This window comes from Micromys minutus (assembly GCF_963924665.1).
Source record: "Micromys minutus genome assembly, chromosome: 13".
Lineage (NCBI taxonomy): Eukaryota > Metazoa > Chordata > Mammalia > Rodentia > Muridae > Micromys > Micromys minutus.
This window is the reverse complement of record NC_137982.1, coordinates 26,387,306-26,395,561: the sequence shown is the minus strand read 5'-3', so window position 1 is coordinate 26,395,561 and position 8,256 is coordinate 26,387,306.

Genomic DNA, 8,256 nt, shown 5'->3' with positions numbered 1-8,256 from the left:
TCAGCTCTGACACATGTCTGCTGCCATATCCTTCCTGAGTCTAGTGCTTTCTCAACACAGTCAAATGGACCCTCCCTTTTCCTCAAGCTGTTCCAGCTGTGGCTTTTCCTCTGCTGCTGAAGTCTGTTCTAGGACTTACACTAGAGCCCCGGAGCTGCTCATCTGAGTTCTACATCACCCCAAGGCCTGGCAGACTCTAGGATCTGCACTGCCTTCCAAAAAAAAAATCTTCTGAGAATGGCAGAGGAAGGCTTAGTTTTCAACTGTTGGTAAAAGTAAGCATAACAGCAGGTTTGCTGTTTCTAACACAAGCGTGTGAGTATCTCATCGAGACCTTGCTCACTTACTGCTGGATGTGTTGGCAGAGACCTATAATCCCAGCTGTGGGGAGGAGCACTATGAGGAGAGTCGCAGCGCAAACCAATGCAAAGCGATCCCTGCTCCCTTCTTTTTGATGTATCTACACAAGCTGACTTTTTTTGATACTTTGAAGAATCACTGTATGGTTTTCAAAGTGGGTTTCATTTGACATCCCTCCAACCATGCCAGAATCTCAATTTCTTTGTGCCGTCACCAACACATCCTTTTCTCCTCTGCTCAATAAATAGTTGAGACTGTTTATTGGTGACTAATGCCTTATCACTTAATCAATGTGCTATGGCATTTAACAATTGCTTTCTTTCAGTTGTTTATAAAAGACGTGTGTGGTGGCTATCAGTACAATCAGATCCATCTCACCATTAGCACCAGACCCAGGCCTGTAGAACTCAGTTGCCATAGATTATACGGAAGCCTCATCTGTTAACTTGATAACTGACAGAGCTGGTCCTTAAATGAGGCCTGAGATGATTATTTCCGCTTTTACTCAGTGAGCTGGGGGATGCTGCCTGCTGATGGATTGAAGAGCGGAATGAACGCAGTGAGCTCAGGCAGTTCAAGGGCTTGTTTTTAACCAGGGGACAGTGCTGCAGCGTCAAAGTCCAGCCTGCTTCACAAGAGAGGAGTCTTCCTACTGCAATGAGGATAGAACTTCTCCCAGCTCCAGAACACAGTCCATATTCTGACTAGATTATGCAGCACAGCACGCACCAAGGCTGGGTGATTAACAGGCAGCCAGGCAGATGAGATGCCTTGTGGAAAATTGCGGGTCTTTTGAGTTTCGAGGACTGTATCTAAAAGGGGATCCAACAAAATTCAGCAGTAACTTTTATTTGGCTTTTGAGGCTATTTTAGGAACCCAAACTTTTTTGTTGTTTATTTCTGTTTTAATGCAAAAATCTATCCTTCTCTGAAGAAGGACTCGAGCTATTCTTGGAGTTGTAGATTGGCTGTATTTTGAAGAGATGAGTTACGGGGGAAGACTGGGTTGCCACAGCTGGGGCTGTAATCAGGCCTATTGTTGGCTGGCAAGGTGTCAGGAGGAGGCTGTGCCAACCCACACAGTTAAAGTGCACACCCTCACTGTCACCTCTGTGCTGACTGGTCCTCTCTTCTGTTCACAGGAGTCAATGATGCACAACTGTCCCTCCAAACATGGAGTTCTTTAGGGTTCAGCCTTATACTGTCATGGCTTCCTCATGGGTTGACCCCTCCCCATGAGAAATGGATTTTGGCTGTCAGGGTTTTAATTTCTGGTGTCTGAAACTTAAGATGTGGATGCGTAGAATGTCTAAGAGGAACACAGCAGACATCAAGCAGTCTGTAGGTTGCCAGCTAAGGTTTCTTTCTCCTTATTTTTCAGTTCAAATTGGAAGGAAGCTTCTCTGTATGGTAGACTGCTCCAAACACACACAACAGAAGCAGGTGAATATGTGAGCATTTGTGTACCAAGCACCATGAGTTCCATCTAAACAGCTGCCCTTCCTGGCTCAAATAGACCCCCCTCCCACTCCCCACCCCCTCCCAGTGATAAGCAGAGAAAATAGACACAGGTTTGGGGGAAGGGAAACCTTGGCTCAATAAAGCATTGATGGTTGGTGGTCTGGTAGAAAAGATAAAGTTTGATCTATATTTGATATCAATACTTATCTAAAACTATGTGGAAACAAACTGTTAATACATCTTATCAGGTGAGGTTTAAAATAAATCAATTAACCTCAAAGTAGCAGCCAACCCTCCCTTCATTCACTAGGGAAAGCCTCATCTATTCAGAGCAGTCCAATAGGCACTAGGAAAGCGACATTGAGCAAACCTGACAGAAATTCTTGCCTTTAGGGTGTTTTTATCCTGGAGGATAGAAGGCAACTGAGAACAAGGGCAGGGGGAGGAGTTGAGACTATAGTACTCAGAGGTACCTGTGCAGGAGCAAAACCAGGGAAAGTGAAAATCGCAAAGGTTCTGGTCAGAGGGAATCATAAGTTAAAAGACCAGAGGTGGGAGGAGCTTTGCTTACCCTAAGGACCTCAAGAAAGACAGGCGGAGAGGAGACATCGAGGAAAGTGCTTACAGCTTGTTTATGGATCTGTGGAAACTTATGTTTCAACCAAGAGGCCAAGTCTTACAAAGAGCATGTAGTTGGCCAGTGTCGAGAGACAGGAACCGAGCAAAGTCAAGTGGCACTGGGAAATGAAGCTGAATAGGGCATTCTCCCTCCATCTAGCTCTTGTGAAGTCAATGAAACGTATAACATTTTGGTTTCTCAAATCTCAGGAATGCAGATGTACTGGACACACTTATCTTTCCATATTGATTCATTTGGGTCTTCTTGTCTATGTGTTCCCTGATTTTTTCCTTTTATTTTATGTGTATAAGTATTTTGCATGTGTGTGTGTGTGTGTATGTATATATATATGTGTGTGTGTGTGTGTGTGTGTGTGTGTGTGTGTGTGTATCTGAGTGTCATGTTTGTGCAATACCTGTGAATGATCCCCATGGATTGGAGTCACCATGTGGTGCTGGGAATCGAACCTGGGTCCCTTGTAATAGCAACCAGTGCTCTAGCCCTCTAACTGTGCTGTTTTTAATATTCTGTTCAAGGTCTGTTAGACTGAACTTCCCATGAGCATCCAGATTTCCTAATGCAAACCTAATTCCCAATCTTGTTTCTCAATATGAATCATATTTGCATTGATAAGTAGTGATTTAGCATATCAGTTCTCTCAGGGAACACTAAGTTGTTACCTGCTTCTGCAAATGAGTGCCCGGTTGAGTCATGAGATTGTATGTTTCTGTGGTACCATGTGCATTGCAGGCGCTGGCCTCCTTAAAACATCTGTATAAACATCTTTATTTTATCAGTTTCTGAAGAAAACATATTTGAGAAACTAGTTATCTTGCTTCTGGTCAAATTCCAGTGGAAAAAAATATTGATTGCTGTAGCTGTGTGTGTGGTGGCTCAATACTGTCTTGGGGCTAACACCTGCCCTTTTGGGTAACACTACATGAAGCCTCACAAAGAAGCATTCGGAACATCTGACAGCAAAGAGACAATCTGTAGACAGCTTGCACCAAACATGCTTTTCCAGGTTTGATAGGCTTGTTTTAAAGATTGTTTATTTGCATAAAAATCTCAGTTTGACTTGTGTTATGAAGCCGTGGCTATGCTGTATGCTGGAAGAGACCAAGGAATTTATACACAAGATATGGTCCTTGCCTGTGCAATTTAGAGCAATGAGAGATGCCTCTCCTGTGCTTACCAGACACTTTTGGGCATCTGATGGCCAAAACTGTATGGCAAGGGATAAAATTCCGTCATAAGAGACACCTGCTTTCCCCTTCATATCAATTATCTTCTTGTTCAGAGATTCCAAAGCAAACTGTTGGACGGTGGGTTCTTAGTAATAACCTCTTTTGGGAGGTAATTTTCAGGAAAAGAGAGTTAATCAAATATCTTAGTCCTGGTTTTACAATGAATATTTTTTGGGCAGGCCAGTGAGACGGCTCAGTTGTGTAACTGTGCTTGCTGAGGAAGCCTGATGTCTCAAGTGAATTTCCTGCAACAAACAACAAGCTCCCTTCCCCCCAAATCCAAACCAAACAAAAAACAAAAAATTAAACCCTCAAAAGGGCTAAATGTAGTGGCTTACACCTCTAATCTTAGCATCAAGAGAAGCAGAGATAGGAAGATTGCCTAGGGTCTTGGAGGGCTAGTTAGCATGGCTTAAGAGGAGACAGGAAGAGAGACCCACAAGATGGAAAGAGTGAAAAAACTCTGAGAGTTTTCTTCTGTGCTGCTTGGAGTGAACTGCCTCCAGAGGGACCTTTGGCTATTTTTACCACCATTCTCCAGGTGGAAAAATGCCTTGACTTATTGTTGGGATCTTACAAGAAGGGGAGACATGGCTAATTCCTGGGAAGGAATTTTACCAGCAGTTTTTCACAGAGGGCTTTCTGGTTGATTTATTTAAAGATTAAAGTTATAAGTTGTTTGGATTTTTAAATAAAAGTAATACATATTATTTTTATAAAAAATTTTTCTTTTTAAAAACTTCATTTTATTTTACTTTTTCATGCAATTGTTTTGCCTGCATGTATGTCTTTGTACTGTGTGGATGTCTGGTGCCCAAGGAGGCTGAAAGAAGACATTGGATTCCCTGGAAATTGGGATACAGATGGTTATGAGCTTTTGTGTAGATGGTAGAAATTGAACCTAGTCCTCTAGAAGATCAGCCAGTGTTCTTAACCACTGGACCACCTCTCCAGCACCATATTCCTTATAGACAAATACAGAGTAGAAATACTATTGCACACATGAGAGAAAAACCACTGCACATGTAACTTTCAGTTACAAGAGCTTTAACTTAGAACATCTGACCACCGTTCATTTGTACTGCTGGGAGAGCCTCACTTTAAGCAGTTATATTCTTCTGGAAAGATTAGTTTATTTACCCAACCTATTATTATCTATTGTGAACAATCCCTAAAACAGCATTTTTTTTTTTTAGAGACCAATATTGTTTCTTTTTTGGTCTAAAGTTCTTGATGGTGGTCATTTTTTTCAAATTACTGTTTTAGTGATTTTTTTTTGTTGTTGTTGTGAAGAGACACCACCACCAAGGCAACTTATAAAAGAAAGAGTTTATTGAGGCTTACAGTTCAGAGGAGTCTATGACCATCATGTCAGAGAACATGGCAGCAGGCAGGCAGCATGGTACTGAAGCAGTATCTGCGAGCTTACACCCCAATCCACAAGCACAAGGCAGAGAGATATCTAATTTCAAGTGACACGAGTTTTTGAAACCTTATCCTCATTAGCACACTTTCTCTAACAAGCCCACACACCTCCTAATTCTTCCCAAAGAGGTCCATCAACTGGAGAACAAGCATTCAAATGTATGAGCATATGGGTAGGGGGACATTCTTATTCAAACCATCACAATGACCATTGGAAGGCTGATAGTGACATTGTGGATTTCAACCTGCTTACGGCATAGGTTGAGAAGCCCTAACAAGGCAGGGTAGAAAGACAGGGAAATATGTAGGGGGATGGGAAGGGAAAGGGGTCTCTCACTCCATAATTCGCTTTCTGTGGCTGAGAAGCAAGAATTCTCTCTATAGGGTCTTGTAGTCACTAGTGCAATAGTGGCATGCCTATTAGAGGGTAACCAACTGCTTTCTGTACTGGAGATCTTCTGTAGACAGGGGGATTCACATCTGATACTCTAAATCTGGTCAAAAGTCCACAGCTCAGGAAGTGAGAATATTATTACTGTTTCACTAAATGATTATATTGCCAAACTTTCATCTTAATATTTGCATGTACAGTTGTGGACCTATGCCGTTCTCAGCCATGCTAGTCTTTTTTTTTTTTGCAATGCCAACAACTAATGCACACTCATAATTGGTGAAAGTCCTGAACATAAATGACTGTGAACATTTAGTCACAGATGTGTAAGCTGAACCAACTTCTGCCCACCCTAATGTCAAGAAAACTTGCAGAAGAGGTGACTAGAAGAATGTAACAGCCAGAGGATGGGGAATAGTTCTGTGAAATGTTGTGTTCTGGCCACAACATACATGGTTATTGCATTCATGAACCTGTAGAAGCTGTGCTTACCTGAACAAGATCAATCCAGTCAAAATACAGTATGGATGGGGGAAAGCCTTATGATTTCTGACCCCTAGCTCAGGAACTACTGGAAGTTGATGGGTGCTCGAAGAAGGAGACTCTGGTAGGTTGCTGATGCTCCAGGGAATGAACTCACACTCATGTTCCTCTGGATAAGACTTACTCAGTTATAAAAAAGAAGATGTCACTAAGGCTGGGAGAAGGCTGTGTTGGAGGCCCCCAGGGAACTATCTAGGAGGAGTGGGGAGTAGATATGAGCAAAATGCACTGTATATATGCAAGGTATACATTGTACACATGTAAGGTCTACATTGTATATATGTAAGTTATACATTGTATACATGCAAGGTATAAAGTTTCAAGGACTAGATACAAATAATAAGAATAAGGTGAGTTGCCAGAATCTGAAGTATGTGAAAGAGATAAATAAAGGGAACACAGGGCATTTGAGACAGGAAAATTCTTCTATTTGGTTCTTTACTGCTGGGTACATGTTATTGCACATCCATTCAAAGATATACAACATTCAGCACAAATAATGGAGCTCAATGTAAACTGAAACCAAAGTCAAGGAAGTGGACTTTTCTTGACTCACTGGTGATAAATGCTGCACATTAACTAGAGATGTTAGTACTGGAGTGTTAACTGTTAGACTGGAGGTTTTGGGACAAAGGCCAAGAAGTTCCTGCCTTTCTCCTCTGATCAGAAGCCTGCACTTGCAAAATGCCATGCAAAACACTGAACAAAACAGACACTAGTTCCAGATTCCAAAGTGACCATCGGACCACCCTATAGGGCCTAAATTTACCAAAGAGGCTGTATTTCCAGTTCCTTACCACATGTCACTACTCCTTTCTCCTCCCTTTAAGATGTCCCCATTTCATCCCAAAGAACACAACTCTGATCTCCTCCGGTGAGATCAGTGAACCTGCCCATGAGCTACTCCCAATAAATCTACTTTTATACTTACAATTTGACTCATTGTGGTTTATTGCATCAGTAGATAAGTCATTCAGGGACTTTCTGTTCATTTTCTCTGTAAACTTAGAAACCATTTCTAAAAGCATAGTCTACTGATTTTTTACAAATCATGTAAGACAGATGCTTTCACCCCCTATCACGTAAAGGTCAACTTAAGATTTGAACCCAGGAACTGCAGAGATGGTCCAGCAGTTTAGAGCATTTACTGCTTTCCAGAGGTCTCAATTCTATCTCCAGCATCTATAGGACAGTTCACCATCTGCAATTCAAGTTTCAAGGGATTCCCATACCCTCTTATGGCCTATGCATTTACTAGGTACATACTTGGTATACATACATACACTCATACATACATGAAAATACTTATACACATGAAATAAAAATAAATCTTAATTTTTAAAAAAGGGATTTGAATCTTAGCCCCTGATTATTCCTCAGTTTTTCAACTCATTGAAAATTAATACAAAATCTCAAACATAAAGGGAAAACAAAACTCACCAAGCAAACAAACAAAAGTTCCCACCACAGAAATGTTTGTTAAGAGGCAGCCATTTCTCCCAGGGCCAGAGTGGCTTCAGGCTAACAAAAGAAATAATGGGACATTAAATCTGTTACTGTTTCCAGGCCCCCTGTGTCCCGCAATAGTAAGACACTTCATTAATTTAGCAATATCTTGAACAGTCTTAGACATTTTCACAAAGAATTGCTTCTCCAGTGAGAATGTCACACAAGCTAAAAATAAGAACAAAACCAAAGACCAACAAGACCCCACCAGGAGCTGTTGGCTTACAGCATTGGTAACCCCCCAAACTTGAAAGGCTCAGAATAGTTGTTTACCTTTTTAAACACTAAAAGTCAATTAGACACCTGGTGAAACTAGCCTCATTAATAACGTGTTTATCAATTCTTACTGCCTGAGGGTGGGAACCAGAACACTGGCTACAGATTTTGTCATTTAGGATGACCAGTATTTGGAAGAATCCACAGCCCTGCAAAGAGATTGCCTCCAGGGGAAAAATAGGCTCTGAAAGTGCTTTAAGCAGTGGCCACCGCATTGAATTTCCCAGGGTAAGAAATCTGAAGGTCAAAATGCTTTAGGATGTATTGATATGATTATTTTAAAAAGTAAGGCTCAATATTTCCCAATTTATCTTGTAATAGTACTAAGGCAGGCAAACACAAGAGTTTAGCAGCCTGGGACTCCACTTGGTTAGGGTTGTGAACAGTTCTCTTTTAATAATGCACTTGGCCACCTGGTGCTTTTACCT